The following is a 17,439-nucleotide window of genomic DNA, read 5'->3' as shown; positions in this document are numbered from 1 at the left end:
ATTTTTGAGCTAATAATGACGTTTAATGTTTAGTGTTGTGCATAATTCAACAAATCAATGAGGTATAATAAAATGTGTACTTTTAGTTAAATTCAGTATTCAAAGCATCGTTTCATTGCAAATAAATATAAATAAATCAAGTAATCTTGGGTTCATTGATTGTATTTTGCAGGCTTGAAGAATGCACGCAAGACACACGAGACAAACAGAAAATCGCGCAAAAACTAGCCGCGCACCATATGGAATAGCTCCTTTTTACTGTAACTTGGCATGTGATTTATTTCACTCGGCGTGTGGAAGTAAGAAGGGGACAAACCAACTGAATTAACGACAGTCAACGAAGTCAACCAAGTCTTTGCTGCCTAGCCAACAAACACACCACTCGACAGGTGGGGCACCACTCGGTGTGTGAGTGATATAATCGACGAGCACAAAGGGGCAGAAGCTGGTCCACACAGCGTGTGGAACATTTCACACGCCGAGTGGATGAATTCAGTCTAAATGGTCAATTCTTCCAAGTGTGTGAAAGCTGCCATAAAGAAAAAATCAAGCCACTCGACGTGTGACATCTTCCACATGCCGAGTGACCCCTATTTTCAGCATTATGGTGTAAATGTTTAAAAGGCCTTTGTAAATTATGATTATACCCCGAGCTTGATTTGTTTATAAATAGGAGTGTTTGGCACTCAATTAGGCATTCAGTTTTTTCATGTAATAAAGTTCCTTACACTTTGAGAGCTTGTTGTAGTTCTCTTGTTCCCTCGACGAAGTTACGTTCCATCCTCATTCCCCAAGCTCGAGAGTTCCACTTCTGAATCTGAAGCGACGACCTTGAGTCCGGTTAGCTAGTTCTAAGGGCTGATTCTTCTTCCCCTTTTCCTTGTTAACTAATGTGTACTATTCATATGTGCTAGATTCGGTTGTATTCTGCATTTAAGCTTTTCACAGTTATAATATATAGTTTTCAGTTTTCAGTTTCACTATACATGTTGATGTTTATTCCTTGATTTGATTCTCATAATTGATTATTATGTGGCCGCCCATCTCTTCTTAAAGCCACTTAGTCGTTTGCGTTGGCCTTTAGTCTCGTTCAAACGCTGAACAATCTCATTTTGAGATGGCTTGGGATGACTTCATCTTTATTTTTATTACTAGACCTTGCTTTGGACTTTTTTAGCATCTTCCTCATCTCTTGAGTCAACATGGATCTAGGCCCCGTTTTCGGTCATGAAATAGGGTCATTTTCTACCTATGGGTCGGTTGCCCCTATTTCAATCTGAATGGTGTATCCGTGTGATCATGTCCCTCTTGGAATTAGTGGTGACCCTTTTATTGAAACTTGGTGCTTGACACGAGCGTAGCTTCGGGTTTGATAACTTGTGGAAAAATCCTTGATCGGAGCACTTCCCTGTGAGGCGCCGTTGGGATCGGCCGGGGACACTCCGATGCCAAAGTCAGTAATATTTCTGAGAATAAGCTGTAAGCACAAAAGTAGAGAATCAGTAAGTGTACCTTTGATCCTAGGAAGCTGGGGTATTTATATAGGTTTTTGTAACCTTCAACATTAATGGGGAAGCAGGTGAAGAGTTGTGTCATTACTCATCTTTAATTGCTATCAATTCTCCATTAATCCCAGCATTTTGCATTGAAACCCTCAGAGTTGAGGTATTCGAACAGTCAAGTCTTTATTCCCTTTTAATGGCTATTAATTGCCATTTAATTGTATTTATTCCCATTCATGGATGGTAATAAAGGCGCCTTTTGGTATTCTTAGATCCGTCAAGGCGTATGTACGCTCTCCTTGAGAGCTATGGCGGATCTCCACTACTCGCTCTCATCGGGCGTATCTCGTTATGGCGTATCTCGCCATGGTCCATGTGGTGTGGCATAATGCTAGAAACTCCTTCATTTTCTTCATTATTTACATATTCACCCCTGCATTGATCCTGCAATAATTGTCATTAATTCCACATTAATCATGCACAAATATCTCTTTTAGAAGGAATAATGGTTTGCCATTATTTCTATTAATTTTCCCTTATTCCTTAATCAAGAATAATTTAGGTTGTTATCAGAAGCCCCCCCTAAAGGTATAAAAAGCTCTTTAGGGCTGTTTAAATGGTGTTTCATTTTTCTATCTTGGAGGAAAGTGGACCCGCCCTAGATGGGGGAACACATATGGATATGATACGCTTTTAGGGGATTTTGCTTCTTCGTGGATAGGTGGCCAACCGTATCCATTATTAGTCTCTAGGGGCTTCTTGAGAGTTATATTTCCTTTAGAAAGGGAATAACCCGCCCTTTATGGGACCATTTGTTCCTACCGCAAAGGATTATGATTCGCCTTAGATTTCTTTTCTTCAGTTTTGCCATATTGAGGAGAATGACCCGCCCTTAGGGATCAGTAAGAATGATCATCCATTTAGGGACTTTTGTGCATTTTGTGGGGGGTTTTGACACTCTAGGCACTTGCCTTTTTTAGCATTTACTCATTTTCCAAAGTGTTTTTACTTTGCATTTGTGAAGACGAGACTTCATTGCTTTTGATGAAGACGAGGCTTCATTGCTTTTGATGAAGACGATGCTTCATTGCTTGGATGAAGACGAGGCTTTATTATTTAGAGATGAAGACGAGGCTTCATTATTTGGATGATGAAGACGAGGCTTCATTATTTGGAGATGAAGACGAGGCTTCATTAGTTGGATGAACCCTTTGCTTTCCAGAACTATTTTTACTAATGCATTATATCTTTTAGCAAGTAATTTTCTAGAATCTGGTTTAGCATTTCTCTGATTGTTTAGGGTAGGTGGCCAGCCGTACCCCAATGTGTGAACCTTTGTGAAGGTTTAGAAGCTTTTATTCCTGGTGAGGAAGTTAAGCTGCCTTAGGCGATCGATTTGCTTCCTATCTTTGAGGTGAATCGATCCGCCGCCAGGTCTTGAGACTCTTCTTTGGGAAGAGTATTTGAGAGTGTAAAGTTCTCACGTTTGAGAAATGTTTTAACTCTGTCTCTAACGACGATCAATTGTTTCCTATCTTTGAGGTAGATCGATCCGCCGCTGAGATTATTGTCCGATTGTTTGTAAAACTTAAGTACAATTGTTTTAATCCTTATGGTCGCCATTTACTTTTATGTTTGCGTAAGTAAATATATAAGTTTGTAGGATTTAATATGGAGTAGGTGGCCAGCCATACTCCGTTGTGCGAACCTTTGTGAAGGTTTGAAGCTGTTCTATTCCTTCTAGAGGAAGTAAAGCTGCCTAGGGGATCAACTTGCTACCTATCTTTGAGGTGAAGCGATCCGCCCGTAGGACTTGTGAACCCTTCTTTGGGAAGGGAGTGAGAGAGTGTAAAGTCCTTGCGTCCAAGGAATGTTTTAACTCTTTCTCGAATGGTGATCATCTAAAGATGGATCCGCCCATGAGAGTGTTCTCCTATCTTTGAGGAGAAAGTTGAGGGTGTAATGATCTCATGTTTGAGACGATTTTAACCCGCTTTTGATGGTGGTCAATCCTTTTCCTGTCTTTGAGGAGAGAGTTGAGCTCATTTGAAAGCTCCTGAGGATCTGTGCTTCTTATCTTTGTGGAAAGGGGATCCGCCCGTGATGGGATCAATTGTCCTATCTTTGAGGTAATTGATCCGCCTGTGGAACTTTTCATTAGCCATCCACTGGGCGTATATCAGCACTAAAAGCTAGGCAAATGAATATAAGAAGTATGGCGAGAAAGAATAAATTATAAAATATAGGATACTATAACAGTTTAATGCACATATAAGAATATGTAAAAATACTGATTTTTAGGCCCATGGTTCCATCTTTTCTGAGCAACTAGAACCGCATCCTCAATGATGTTTAACTTATGAGTAATCGCATCTGGGCTTACTCCTGTGGGGATCTCATTCTCCTATGTAAATACGCTTTCAGACTCAATGAGAACTTTTTTAACATCCTCTTTGATCTCAAGTTTTATTCCTTTGGCGATCCGCACCCGCTTTCCATCAGCAATAAGGAGCGTTTCTGTGTCGCCCAAAGCTGTAGTGACAAGTTAATATTTCTCACCTTCGTCCTCTTTGGATTGTGGGCGGATTGATAGTGACGCCGAGTATAAGTCTCTTTAGCCACCTTTTGGTTCCCGCTAATCATTACTCCTCCTTTGCTGGTGAGAATGTACATTGTCAGATGACGGATGGAAATTAGGGCTACAACCTCTGGCCCTTGGTCTGGATAGTGTGACCCGTCACTCCAATGATGTCAACAATGGTTGTTTCTATTTGGATCAGATCAACCTTTAGTTTGGCGAATGCACCTATGGTGATGACATTGCAAGAACTGCCCGTGTCTACCATTACTCGCTTCATTTCATCTCCCATCCTTCAATTGTCAACGCATCTGTATGTGGAGAGATTACTGGACCTGTTTCTGTAAAAGGAGCAATGGAGGGATGTTTTATCCAGAGCGGATATTTTTGCTTTTTCCACGGGTGGCTGATACACTGGTCCATCTGCTATGACATTAATGACACTTTTGAATTTATTTTTAGGATCTGTCTTCTGCTTGTCATCTTGTTATTTGTTATTCTGGACAAAGCTATCTAGTTTGCCAGCTCCCAGCAAGCTTCAGTGTGGTGGCCAACCTGTAGTACGCTTTGGCGTTTCTTCCAACGGTTACATGCTCCCCTCCTTTGGGTTCGGGATATGTAATGTCCCGCTTATATTGAATCTTTTCTTTTATATTGTGGCAAGTTGGAAGCTTTAAACATTCTGTCCGCTTCGTACCCCAGGATCCGTGCTGTGAATGGCGAATTCATGTTAACTTGATGGCGTACCTTTCTGCATTGTTCTCTTGTCTATATAGAGCGGCATGCACTCGCCTTTCAATCTCATCATTCGTGTGTTCAATGTTGAATCATGATGGTGAAGCCGGTTCTTGATCTTGATCTCGATCATGTTGAGGTTATGCTTGGAGATATGGTTTAACGCGGATGGATGTTGTCACAACCGTGGGAGCCATTTTATCTAGCTTTTGATATCTTGTCTCTGCATCCTTCAACATTTTGCTAACATAATAGATGGAGAACTGATGACCTTCTTCTTCTTGAATAACCACGGTGCACATAGCTTTATCCATGACAGATTGATACAAATGCAGGTCTCCCCTTCAGATTGGTCTGCTCATCAAGGGTGGTTTTGCTAAGAATTGTTTTATACCTTGATATGCTTGTTGACAATCTTTCTAGTACAATGATCCGCCCATTCAACCTCTAGATCTTTCTCACCCATAGTGGGGCTTTCATTTAGGCACTCTTTTCACCTTTTTCCTCGCATGGCTTTTATTTTATCTGGATTTGCTCTAACTCCTTTTTGGCCAATGACATAGTCAAGGAATTTTTCTGAAGTGGCTCTGCATATACACTTCTTTGGATTGAGCTTTATTTTTCACATCAGTGTTTGCACTGGTTGTAGTATTAGCAACTCCCTTGTACCTGTGGGTTAGCGCTGAAAGAACTCCAGAAGTGGGGCATACCCTGTCCATTATTAAAAGATTGTGGTAAGGCATAAAAGCTATATTCACTTACATTGGGGATCAGTGGCTTGATCCACGGAACATACTTCATAGCAAAAGACTGTTTGCATTGACCTTGTTGGCAAATATCATGTATAATGCAATGTCTCTTTATGGAATTTTTAGTTCATCTTGGAATCAACTTAATAATTCCTTCACGTTGGTCCCTGACTCTAGAATGAACTTAGTCAAAGGATAAAACTGAGTAAATATTATATGTCAAACAAATTCATAATAGAATTTTAATCGTGCTTGTTTTAATAATAATATCACGTATAACGGTCATAACCATAAAGATTGCTACTGCACATGAATATCATAATGAATTCTTAATAAATAACCATAATGAGAATGGTTTAAGAATAATGTCCTTTTGTATTTCAATGCGCATTAATATCCAAGATACCATATTTATTTTAAACGTCATAAAAGTTATGACATTCTATATTGGGTAAGATATCTTACATAGTTGCTATTTACTTGCAATTAATATTGTGCATCCATACATTAATGGCATTCAGAGATCATTAAAGCCTCATTTGAATGAGGTGTAATTAAAGAAAGGTAAGTGATGATTTAATAATATAGTTATATATAAAATTACTCTTATATCATTTTATTTGTACGAATAAAATAAAAGAGAAAGGGTAATTTTGGAAGAAAAATACATGTACCATGATTCTCCTCCAATTTGGAGTGTAATGAAAATTACTCAAAATCCACTCTCACCTACCTTCACATACAATCCTCCAATCTTTAAGGAATTCTCATGTATATCCTAAGAATTTTGCATAAATTAATGTTCTGATCCGAAACCGACACTTGCACTATTTTGTAGTTAGCTCAGGACATGAAAGTTTTGTTTATCCAATTTGGTAATTCATCAGCCCATAATGGCCTTAATAGTTAGGGACAATTACAGGATAATTACAAATAGACTCAATATTTTCAAGTCTCTTGTGTTGGTAACAGAAATTCTAACAATGTCAAATAAACAGTTTTTATATGAATAGACACATCCTTGTAAAAAAGGGAATGAAATAACTGTTTGACAAAACAATATTAAAAAATATGAATTTTTGATATTAAAAGTACTATATAGGAGAAAAGCCATATATAGATGGTGAATTGTACAAGGAAAAACCAAATATGATTTTTTTTTGTAATTTCTTCTAATAGTTATATGCATGTTCATCCAAAAGACCGACCAGATCTAAATCATATGTAATTACATGAGCCCTTTTATGATATTTTAATATCAAATGACAAAATCACATTGAATGGATGAATTTTTTTTGTAAATCCCAAGATTACGGGTCTTATACATACGTTTTGTACTAATTCAATGATAATATCATTACACTTGTCATGCATAAAAATATGAGGGCATAGTAAACATGCAAGATTTAATGAAAGATTTGTGTCTATGACTTCATCTTTCACAGTTTATTAGATTTATCATAATAACATGTAATGATATTCATAGCACTTTATAAGAGTGAGGGATCTCAATTTTCTTTAATTAAAAATGGAATAAGAAAGGGGAGGAAACTTATCTTTTTCATCATAAAATTCCAGATTTAATGTAGAAAACTCTTTCCCACCAATATATGGAGAACTGTATCTTTGAATAGATTTGTTGTACTGATTGAGCCAAAGTTTGAGATTGTGATTTCTATTCTGTTGACTCCATTGTTTTGTTCTTTGTGAAACTCTATACAATCAAGATTTTGTGATCTTCTGTTTGTTAGAGATCCACGCTCACCGCACCAATTGATAACTTGTAGAAAAATCCTTGATCGGAGCACTTCCCTGTGAGGCGCCGTTGGGATCGGCCGGGGACACTCCGATGCCAAAATCAGTAATATTTCTGAGAATAAACTGTAAGCACAAAAGTAGAGAATCAGTAAGTGTACCTTTGATCCTAGGAAGCTGGGGTATTTATATAGGTTTTTGTAACCTTCAGCATTAATGGGGAAGCAGGTGAAGAGTTGTGTCATTACTCATCTTTAATTGCTATCAATTCTCCATTAATCCCAGCATTTTGCATTGAAACCCTCAGAGTTGAGGTATTCGAACAGTCAAGTCTTTATTCCCCTTTAATGGCTATTAATTGTTATTTAATTATATTTATTCCCATTCATGGATGGTAATAAAGGCGCCTTTTGGTATTCTTAGATCCGTCAAGGCGTATGTACGCTCTCCTTGAGAGCTATGGCGGATCTCCACTACTCGCTCTCATCGGGCGTATCTCGTTATGGCGTATCTCGCCATGGTCCACGTGGTGTGGCATAATGATAGAAACTCCTTCATTTTCTTCATTATTTACATATTCACCTCTGCATTGATCCTGCAATAATTGTCATTAATTCCACATTAATCATGCATAAATATCTCTTTTAGAAGGAATAATGGTTTGCCATTATTTCTATTAATTTTCCCTTATTCCTTAATCAAGAATAATTTGGGTTGTTATCAGGGTTGGCCACCTTCTTCTTCTCTTCTTCTTTAATGACATCTGCCAATCATCACTCGACCTTCTTTGTATGCAAGTAAATGGGAACTCTTTATTTTTTGGATCCATGTTTGGACTTATTATTATAGAGCCAAGTAAACACTTCTCATGATTTATTTTATATCTTCACTCTCTTAATTTTGTCTCTTCAGTGGTTAAGTTCTAAGCAATAAGTATATTTTTGGGGTTTTAATCCGTGCCATGATAAAAAAAAATGGAAATGTTTCGTCCAATGTTGATACATGGTGGGGATGAGAATGTACAAAACTTAATAAAACAGAATTTCGTTGAATTTAAAAAGAGCAATTCATAACATCTTGTTGAATAAAAAAAGATAAAAGTTAAAAACTACAAATGCAATCCTCATTCTTGTGCTACTTCAAGGGGCTTTAGGTTCCTCTACTTCATTTGTGTCCTCGATCTCGAGAACTTCTTCTTTAGCTCACTCTGATCCCTTGTGAATTTTACCGTTCAAGGCATTGCTGAAGGATTCACCTATCGAAAAGAATCTGGATCGCTTATCTTTCCTGCCTCGATAAGGTCTTGCATTTCATTTTTCAGCCTATCAAAATCATTTGTTTTATGACCGTGTTGTTGGTGGAAATCGCAGTATCTCTTATTTTTAGCTTTCATAGGGATGAACCTATCACTGACTGGCAGGGGATAGAGCATGTCATGCATTTGTAGACCCTCCAACACTTTAGACAAGGATTGAGTGAAAGTGGAGAACTTCCTTTTCTCCATATTACGTAGAGGGTGTGATGGTGGGTGAACAACCCTGGTAATTTCACATCCCCAATTGTGTGGAGTTTGTTGTGTTAGTGGAGTAGGTAGATGTAAGGAAGTCCTTAGTGGAATAGACGTTGGCGGGGTAGACTACGATAGGAACTGGAACATAGGTGTGAGAACGGACTTTTTCCGGCCCTAGTGATGAGTCTATGTTGCACTCTAACTAATAGTTGGTGTAGGTGGGCTTCACACAACGCGTTGTGCAAGATACGAGCTAAGGACCTAGACCCCATTTTCGATGTCATTTAGCTTGTTTTACTTCGTTTTTATCAAATTCTATTTAATTTATTATTTCTGAAGTTAAAAAATTCTCGAAGTCAAAAATGATCTTCGATCGAAGGCATGATCGGGGATCAGGGTCTTCGATCGGCGATCCTTGATGGTTTTCGGGCAGTTTCTAGCTAGTTTTCTGGCACGTTCCGTCCATTTTCCACTACTAAAGGGGGAAGAAATTGCCATACGCAGGGACATAGACATTTTGAAAGAGAAAGCAAAATCATTTGTGAAATTGAAAGAAAAAGTGTGAAATTGACTTGAAAGTGAGTGAAATTGAGGAGGTTTTCTACACAAATCTACAAAAACAAATAATTTTGAGAGGTTCCAACAACCAACTATTAATTATTTCAAAGATATTAGTCGAAGAAACACATTTACTACAACTGTTCTTCACTAATTTGTAAATTCTAAAGTCATTACACTTCCAGAATTGATCGTTTGGGTCAAATCTACTCCAAAACTGGCGGTTTTCGGTCTAGTCTAGTGGAATGCCACATTCTGATCATTTGAGGTCTCTTACTGCATGGTTCCGGGTTGCTGCTCAAGTAACAATCACACGTATGTTGACCTACTTCACCCCAAAACTGGAAAAGTGGTTCAGAGGTAACTTTTGAAGGGTTTTAAAAGCCCATTCCCTACCGTTTATGAAAATGATGTAATAATTTATATTTCAGTATTTATTTATCGCTTTTGAACGTTAAAACGATATATAACTAAATCTAGAATATAAATATTATGGTATTTTAATAAAGACAAGTCTACGCGTTTATTAATCAAACCCTTGAACCGTTTAAGTCACGAACCTAACTCTAAAGAGATGACATGTTCTCGAACATTAAAATTCAGCTGGCGACTCTGATATAAATACTTTAACCCAAAAACATGATAAAAAATGTTAAGGTATAAACAAAAGAATGCATACACCGGAAGGGACACGCTAAGCGTCGTCCTTAAAAATGGTAAGTGATGGTGTTATGTAAAAATGGAATCCCATTTGCCGGAAATCCATCCTCCCTCGCGGGAGTAAAGGGTAATCGGGTTCCGCGGCCGCTCATAGTGGTGACTCTACTGGGGATAAAGTAAATGACTTAAATAACACTAAGGGTCTGACGATTAATGAACCTAAAATTGTCTTTTATTAAAATATGCATGTTGCATCACTTCACTACACTTGCACAGTTTGCACTATTGCCCTATTAGCCCTGTTTTGCCGATGTGTACATTCCTCGTGTTCATGGAAGCCTTGGGTGTGCATGTTTGTAAAACACTTATAGATGTACCTCTACAATTCGCTAGAACTCCTAACCAATGAGATGCGTAGGACAAGTATATTGTGGTATGGGAGCCTATGAAAGTACCCCTAGCCAGGTCAATCCGAAGCTCATATAAGCAGCCGTAGTAACTTTCCCTTAGGATACCAAAACTTGCATTTGGTTACTATGAGAGAACTAGTTTATTTGTCCCCCGTTGATGGATAAACAAAGCCAATTCCTAAGAAAAAAACATTGACCAATCCGTTTGGAGGAATGAGGTTGGAAGGGAGTGACGTCTAAAATACGCTCAATGTTCCGTCTTGCTTTTTACCTCATTTGTAATTTATGATGTATTTTCTTTTTCGATGTAAGCACTTCCATTATTCAATTGTAATTAATGTCAAAACATGACAAACATCACATGAATTTCTCCATTTAGAGTGTCCATGCTAACAATTTACTGTGGCAGCCATTTTAGGACAAAGTCTTAGAGTTATGTCATTATGTCCATAATTGAGAATCAAAATCGGTCTTGCTTGGAAGTGTCCTTCGAGTCTGGAGGCATATCAAATATGCTGTGATATAACAATATGTCTTTACCTAAGACCATTCGAGTCAATTTTCATCAAGTCAATTAGGCATACCCTGAATGCCACAAACGACTTATGTCATTTGAGTCAAGTCAATTAGGCATACCCTGAATGCCGCAAACAACTTATGATCCTCGAGTCAATCATACAAAGACATTTAGAATGTCGTCACAACATATGACAAGTTGTCTCGTCAAATCCAAGTTTGATTCATCTTTGTGACAGAATTCCACGAATTTTTTCTACCTCGTTTATGGTACATCGTACCTATCTCAGTCACTTGGTCTATTCAGATTCTAGTAGTCCAAAGGACCTTTGTCATTCACACCATATGGTTAGTCGTACAAGTTATTGTGTCGTTTCCAAAACACATTTACTTGAGTCAGTCTAGGTTTTCCTTAAAAGTCATTAAGTGATGTATTAAAAATCTCTTTTCAAAGAGAGAGGATAACTGTGAAGTCATGCCTTTGGACTAATGTTTTCTTGGAGTTTATGTGAATGTGCAGGTTGAACGGGATCAAATTCGGGCTGAAATTGCATCACGGGGACTCACGAGAGTCGCTCGATGAACTGTGCATCACCAGCCCATTGAACTGGCCTCTGCAGGCCAGCTCGACGAGGTGGCCTATGGGAATCAGCTAAAATGCTGATTCCCAGCCCCACATCTTCACGTCTTCGCCCCCGCTCCAAGAGGAATCCTCCCCAACCTTGAAGAATCCTCCCCATTCCTCCGTCTTCCATTGAAAAACACCAACCTCCGTGCTCCAAGAGGATTATTCAAGGCCTCCATCCTTCAAGTCCTAGGAAAACGTCTGCACTGGTCGACAGGTTCCCTAAAAGGAATTTCTTTCTCTTTTATATCTGTTTGCCTCTAATCCATTCTATGAATCATATCCTAATTGTATCATCGTGACAAACAATTTTCAATCTTTAATATTAATCTAAGTTTTATTTTGTTCAATTGATTGATATTGCTTTTCTAAGTCTTACGCTTTGCCTTTCTGGGTTAACTCATTCATAAGTCCAAATATCGTCTAGACACATATTGTGAGCTGAATCTGACTAAGTCAGAGCCAATAAGATTGACAACCTTATGGAAGATTAAGCCCAAATTTCTGAGCCTCAAAGCTAGTTTCGGCCTTATAAGGGAATCACGCGCTAGGAACCATAGAAGGATAAGTAGGGTTAATCGCCTTAGGCATAAGTGACTCAGTTTATGTTAACAGTTGAATGTTAAAATAGGATTGGAATTGATATTATCGTATCCCTCCATGTCATTCTAGGTTAATTTACCATGCTAAAGATCACTTAGGAGTAGACTTAACTTAATTAGGAGTAGCTTTAATCTAATTAGGAGTAGTTTAACTTAAAACCATCAATCTCAAACCCCTCATAGCCTAGATACCATTAGAAGCCTAGTAGTTTGGTACTTGCGGTATAAATCCTATAGATTCGATACTTGGACTTGTCCAGATTATTACTTGATAACGACGGTTCGAAGGCACATCAAGTTTTTGGCACCGTTGCCGGGGATTTATTTTCCAACAATATCGAACCAAAGGTCGACATTGTTACTTTAGGCATTCTTTTTGTTTATAACTGTTTATATTGTTACTTTTAATACTTGTTTGTATGGTTGATAATTTTGTTTATACTTTCTTACATTGTAAAAATTTGTATTATTTGTTTCTATATTGCTCTAAATAGTTTTAGATGTCAAATATAGAGAATAGTAGTTCCTTGTAAACATTCTTGTAGTTGTATAAACTGTATATCATGTACCATCCTTGTAAACTAGATAATGGTTGTGCATAAACATTGATTGTTGTAATTATACTTTTTCTGAATTTCTGTCCATTCATCCTTTTTCAGCTTATGCATAATCGATCAGCGGGTTTGACTTGTGTCCCTCTTAACCTTGAACTTGAACATACTCTTCGCAGGAGCAGGCAATTTAAGAATATCCAGCCAATCGCGATGTTAGACAATGAGTCCAATGCCGACACAGGCCCTGATACCCGCTCGATGAGTGAAATCCTGACACCACACTAACACCACCATCTATCTGGGATCGTGGCCCCTAACATTCCAACCAACTCTTATGAGATCAAGTCAGGGATGATACACTTGATCCAACAAACTGGTCTGTTCAGGGGTGAGGTGCAAGAGAGCCCAAATGATCATCTGGATCGTTTCCTAATGTGCACAGATATTACAAATATGAATGGAGTCCCTCAAGACATTGTCTGACTAAAGCTATTCCCATTTCCATTGACTGGACAAGCTTTGGAATGGCTAAAGTCGCTGGAGCCTAGGTCGATTACTACATGGGCGGGATTGGTAAAAGAGTTCCTATCTTATTACTTCCCTCCTTTAAAAACGGTGATGCTGAGAAGTGAGATCACTTTATTCCACCAACCCGAGCATGAGGCGCTCTATGCATCCTGGACCGGATTTAGAAAAATGATGCGCATGTGTCCTCATCATGACATTCCTAAACACCAGTTAGTAAGCGTCTTCTAACACGGTTTGACGCCTGCTAACCGAGCTACTGTAGACTCCACTGCAGGTGGAGATTTGTTCAGGAAAACATCAACAGAGGCATATGAGATGATCAATGAGCTGGCTCGAAAGAGTGTGCAGTGGCAGGAGAAGAAACTCGTTGGTCCCTCAAGAGAGCGGGTGTTTGCTGTGGAAGACCAATATCAGAATCCAATTGTAGCAGAGCTGAGCAAGAAAATGGATGTTCTGTTGGCTAAGTTTAGTCAACCTCCCACTTGCGTGCATTGTGGCAGCGACCACCATGGGAAGGAGTGTCAAGGTGGCAACCCTTTCGCTGGAGATGTGATGGAGAATGTCAACTATGTTGGGTGACAACTGAGGTATAATCAAAACCCCAACAACTACAACAATTGGAGGAGACCTCAGCACCCAAACTTATCATATGGGAGCACGAATCAGAATGTGCTGAGGCCTCCTAGTGGGTTCGTTCATGAGCACGGAGAGTAGGGGCTTGGCATGCCCCCATATCAGTAGCAACCTCGAGCTCCTATGCCACTTTCCAACTCTCCGGATGAAGTGGTGACCCTCCTAAAAGAAATTTCAGCCAGGCTTGTCAACAACGAAGCCTTTTACAAGGATTTGAGCGATCAGGTGGCTCAAATAAATAGAGAGAGACAAGAAAGGCTGCAGGGTTCGCTTCCAAGCACCACGGAAAAGAACTCAAAGATTCAAAGAAAGGAGTAGGCGGTAGGAAAGGATAACTGGGTTGTTCCAGCTTTTTGATAAAATAACGAACAATTTATTTACTTTCATTTTTTTCTGCTATCGATTTTATTTTACCATTTTATTTTTTCGCAATCGAACTTTTTATTCTTACTTATTTCTTTCAAAAAAACGTACAATTCAGTGTGCACGAGCAAGGGGGGCAGCATTCTGCCCCCCTATTCAGCGAGCTGGGCTCTGTAGCCCAGCTCGCCGAGCAGCTCAGCCAGTTCAGGAATCTTAAGATTCCCGAACTAAAAAAATAATAAAAAAATAGAAGAGTGGGGATGAAATTCATCCCCCTTCTTCTTCTTCTTCTCCATTTTATTCTTCTTCTCTCTCTCTCTCTACATCCCTAACCCCCAAAACCTTATTTTTTCTTCAAAATCAACAATCAAGGTATGATTTCTTGCCCATTTTTTATTTTATACATGATTCTAACCTTAGTTTTCTAGTTTATGTATTCTAAATTCGTTTTTAGCTAACCCTAGGTTTTTAGACTTTCTAGTTTCTAGTTTATTTACATGTTTTCCTTAGATTCTTGGTAAATTAATTGTCAATTAGTTACTTTCACATGTCTTGGTTGTGATTTGAACCCCTAATTTTGGATTTTTGGGAAAACCCTTCATTTGGGTGTTTCCATCAATTTTACTTCAAAGGCTAACTATGTTAGTTATAGCCAAAAACTTGTCAATATGCTTTTATTTTACTACCATAACATGTTTAGGTCGCTGGCTCGCGTTAATTTTACACTAATTAGGTTCTAGGAACTAATTATATCAACTTTTAGGGACTAATTTTCTAACCCTTGAATTTCAGTCTCTAAAGTTCTAGCCCTTAGGATAAATCATACATTGTGAATTTAAGTTTTGGGTAATTTAGTATTACTAATTCACTGATTTTGTGAGTATAATTAGGTCCTAACCTTTCCAAATTGGTCACTCTTCTGGATTTTAGGTACTATGGGAAGGAAAGGAGGCAAGGGAAAGAACAAGGCCATCGTACAAGAGGGGGAGGAAGAACTCGAGGCTGATTACATCGTTTCCCTCCGAGATGAGTATCATACCCCTTTTGGTTTAACTTGTGAAGAGGAAGGGGATAAATATGTTTATTTTTCCAAACAATACCATTATCCCCGGGTTATTTTTGACATGAGTAGTATAGCGTCTCTAGGTTTAGACAAGGCTTTTCGAAAAATCCTTCAAGTTCAAGGATGGCTCGATTTAGCCACCAAGAAAACTGTCGCTTATGACAGCATTGCCTTGGAATTTTTTAGTACGCTGACCAAAGAGGGATTGCAAAATGGCGACCTCTATTCTTTCCGTCTAAAGGGGCGACCGTTCCATCGCCTCAACCAGTCATTCATAGCATCCTAAATGGGTGTGGAAAATCAGAGTGAGATTCTTTCATCTTTTGAAAAACCCATGAATGTTGAAAAGGCATGGCTTGAACTGACTGGAGACCATTATTTTTCTTCAAACTCTGCTAGTCCTAGGTCCCTAGGAGACTCGCTTCTCAATCTAGTCCACAAGTTTTTATAGCCCATAACTTGCTTGGTAAGAGAGAGAGCAGTAAAATGTCTAGTACTAAGGTCTTTACGGTGTGGTGTGTGTCCAAAGGAATTCCAGCTAACAGTGTGGAGGCTATTTTTACTTGTTTTCGTGAAATGCTTAGCCATAAGCGTAAATCTATCGGGTTGGGGTACTTAGTGACCAACTTTGTCAAGGATTATTGGCAACATATATCCTTTGATGAGGTTTGTCCACACCACCCACATATCATTGGCAAAGATTATCTTGGCAGGTCCACCTTTCAATCGATGCTCAACCGGGTCCAAGACTCCGAAGTAGGTACAAGTAGCAACCCGAAGAAAAGGGCAAAGAGACAACCACCACGAAGGGTCGTAGAGGAAGAGAATGAGGAGGAAAATGAAGAGGAATAAGAGGCGAAAGCAGCAGAAGAAGAGGACTAAGAGATAACTCGGGTTAAATTGTGTACTTTCAAGTTCTCGTAAAATTTTCAAAAATCCCGTTTTTATTGCCTTTTTAAATTTCATTATAGAGATAACTTGTTGGTTAGGACTCAATGCTTTTGTTTAGTACGACCCTTGGCTTTGCATAAATTCCATAACTTCGAAATCAAGACATAAATTTCTTAATTAAACCGATCCTTTATGTTTCGATGTATTTACCTTTGACAACAAATAACAGAACTTTTAATTATTGTCTGTAGAAGGTAGTGTGTTGGGTAATTTATGAGCCAATAAATGAGTTTAATTATTTTTGTTTATTTTATTTTTATTTTTGTTTTTGTTAGTGCAAAACAAACTATAAATGCAGGGTTGCACGGACCTCCGCGTGATTAAAATGACGTGTATTCCAAAGGCGTCACAAAAGAAATGGAAACAAAAACAAAATAGAAAAATAAAGATGGGGCCTTACAGGTCTGTTCGTACGCGAGGCGTACCCAAGGGGGCGCTCCGCGTAAGAGATGTAGTTTGTGTGATTGTTGGGCAGAGACTCGGATATGTGGGGTGTAGATGATGCTCGTAAAGTATATAGCATTTAATAGGACAAGTGTATCCTATCGCAACAAGTAATATTATGCTAAGCACGAGATCGAACCACAAAGACTATTCGTTATAACTAGTAAATCTACCTAGAATGATCTAATTGTTTAGAGGGTTGGATAAAGATTTGGGTTTTTAATAACTAACTAATTGAATTAAAGGAAATAAACATAACAAAATAAAGTAAACAATTGACAGGGTAGAAGGTGAATTGACGGATGGCACAATATAGGTTGAGGATTCCTTTGATTAAATCCTAGGTATGGGTTTAGGGAGTTCAGATTTGTGTTTTACCAATGATTGAAGGTAATTGTCCTAAGTGAAAGACAAATTTGTACGGGATTTGTCTAACCTATTCACATGCATTCGGGTGACGGCTTGATTAGGCATATACCCTAGGTCATGCAAAGCATGAGGTTTATTGACAACTAAGGCTAAAGCCGTAGCCCAGCCACAAAGCCTCATTCCTAGTGGTCTCTAACGAAGTCAGATTTACACAAGTTCGGTATAGATGATTCCGTGGTCAGGTTCTCATCTATCTATAATCCTATTTAATGTCAGGGTCACATGCATTAAGCACATTATATACATAAACAGGCTAGTTGATCATTATCAATGT

Source organism: Euphorbia lathyris, chromosome 1 (assembly GCF_963576675.1).
Source record: "Euphorbia lathyris chromosome 1, ddEupLath1.1, whole genome shotgun sequence".
In the NCBI taxonomy this organism is placed as follows: Eukaryota; Viridiplantae; Streptophyta; class Magnoliopsida; order Malpighiales; family Euphorbiaceae; genus Euphorbia; species Euphorbia lathyris.
Note: the sequence above shows the minus strand (reverse complement) of the source record.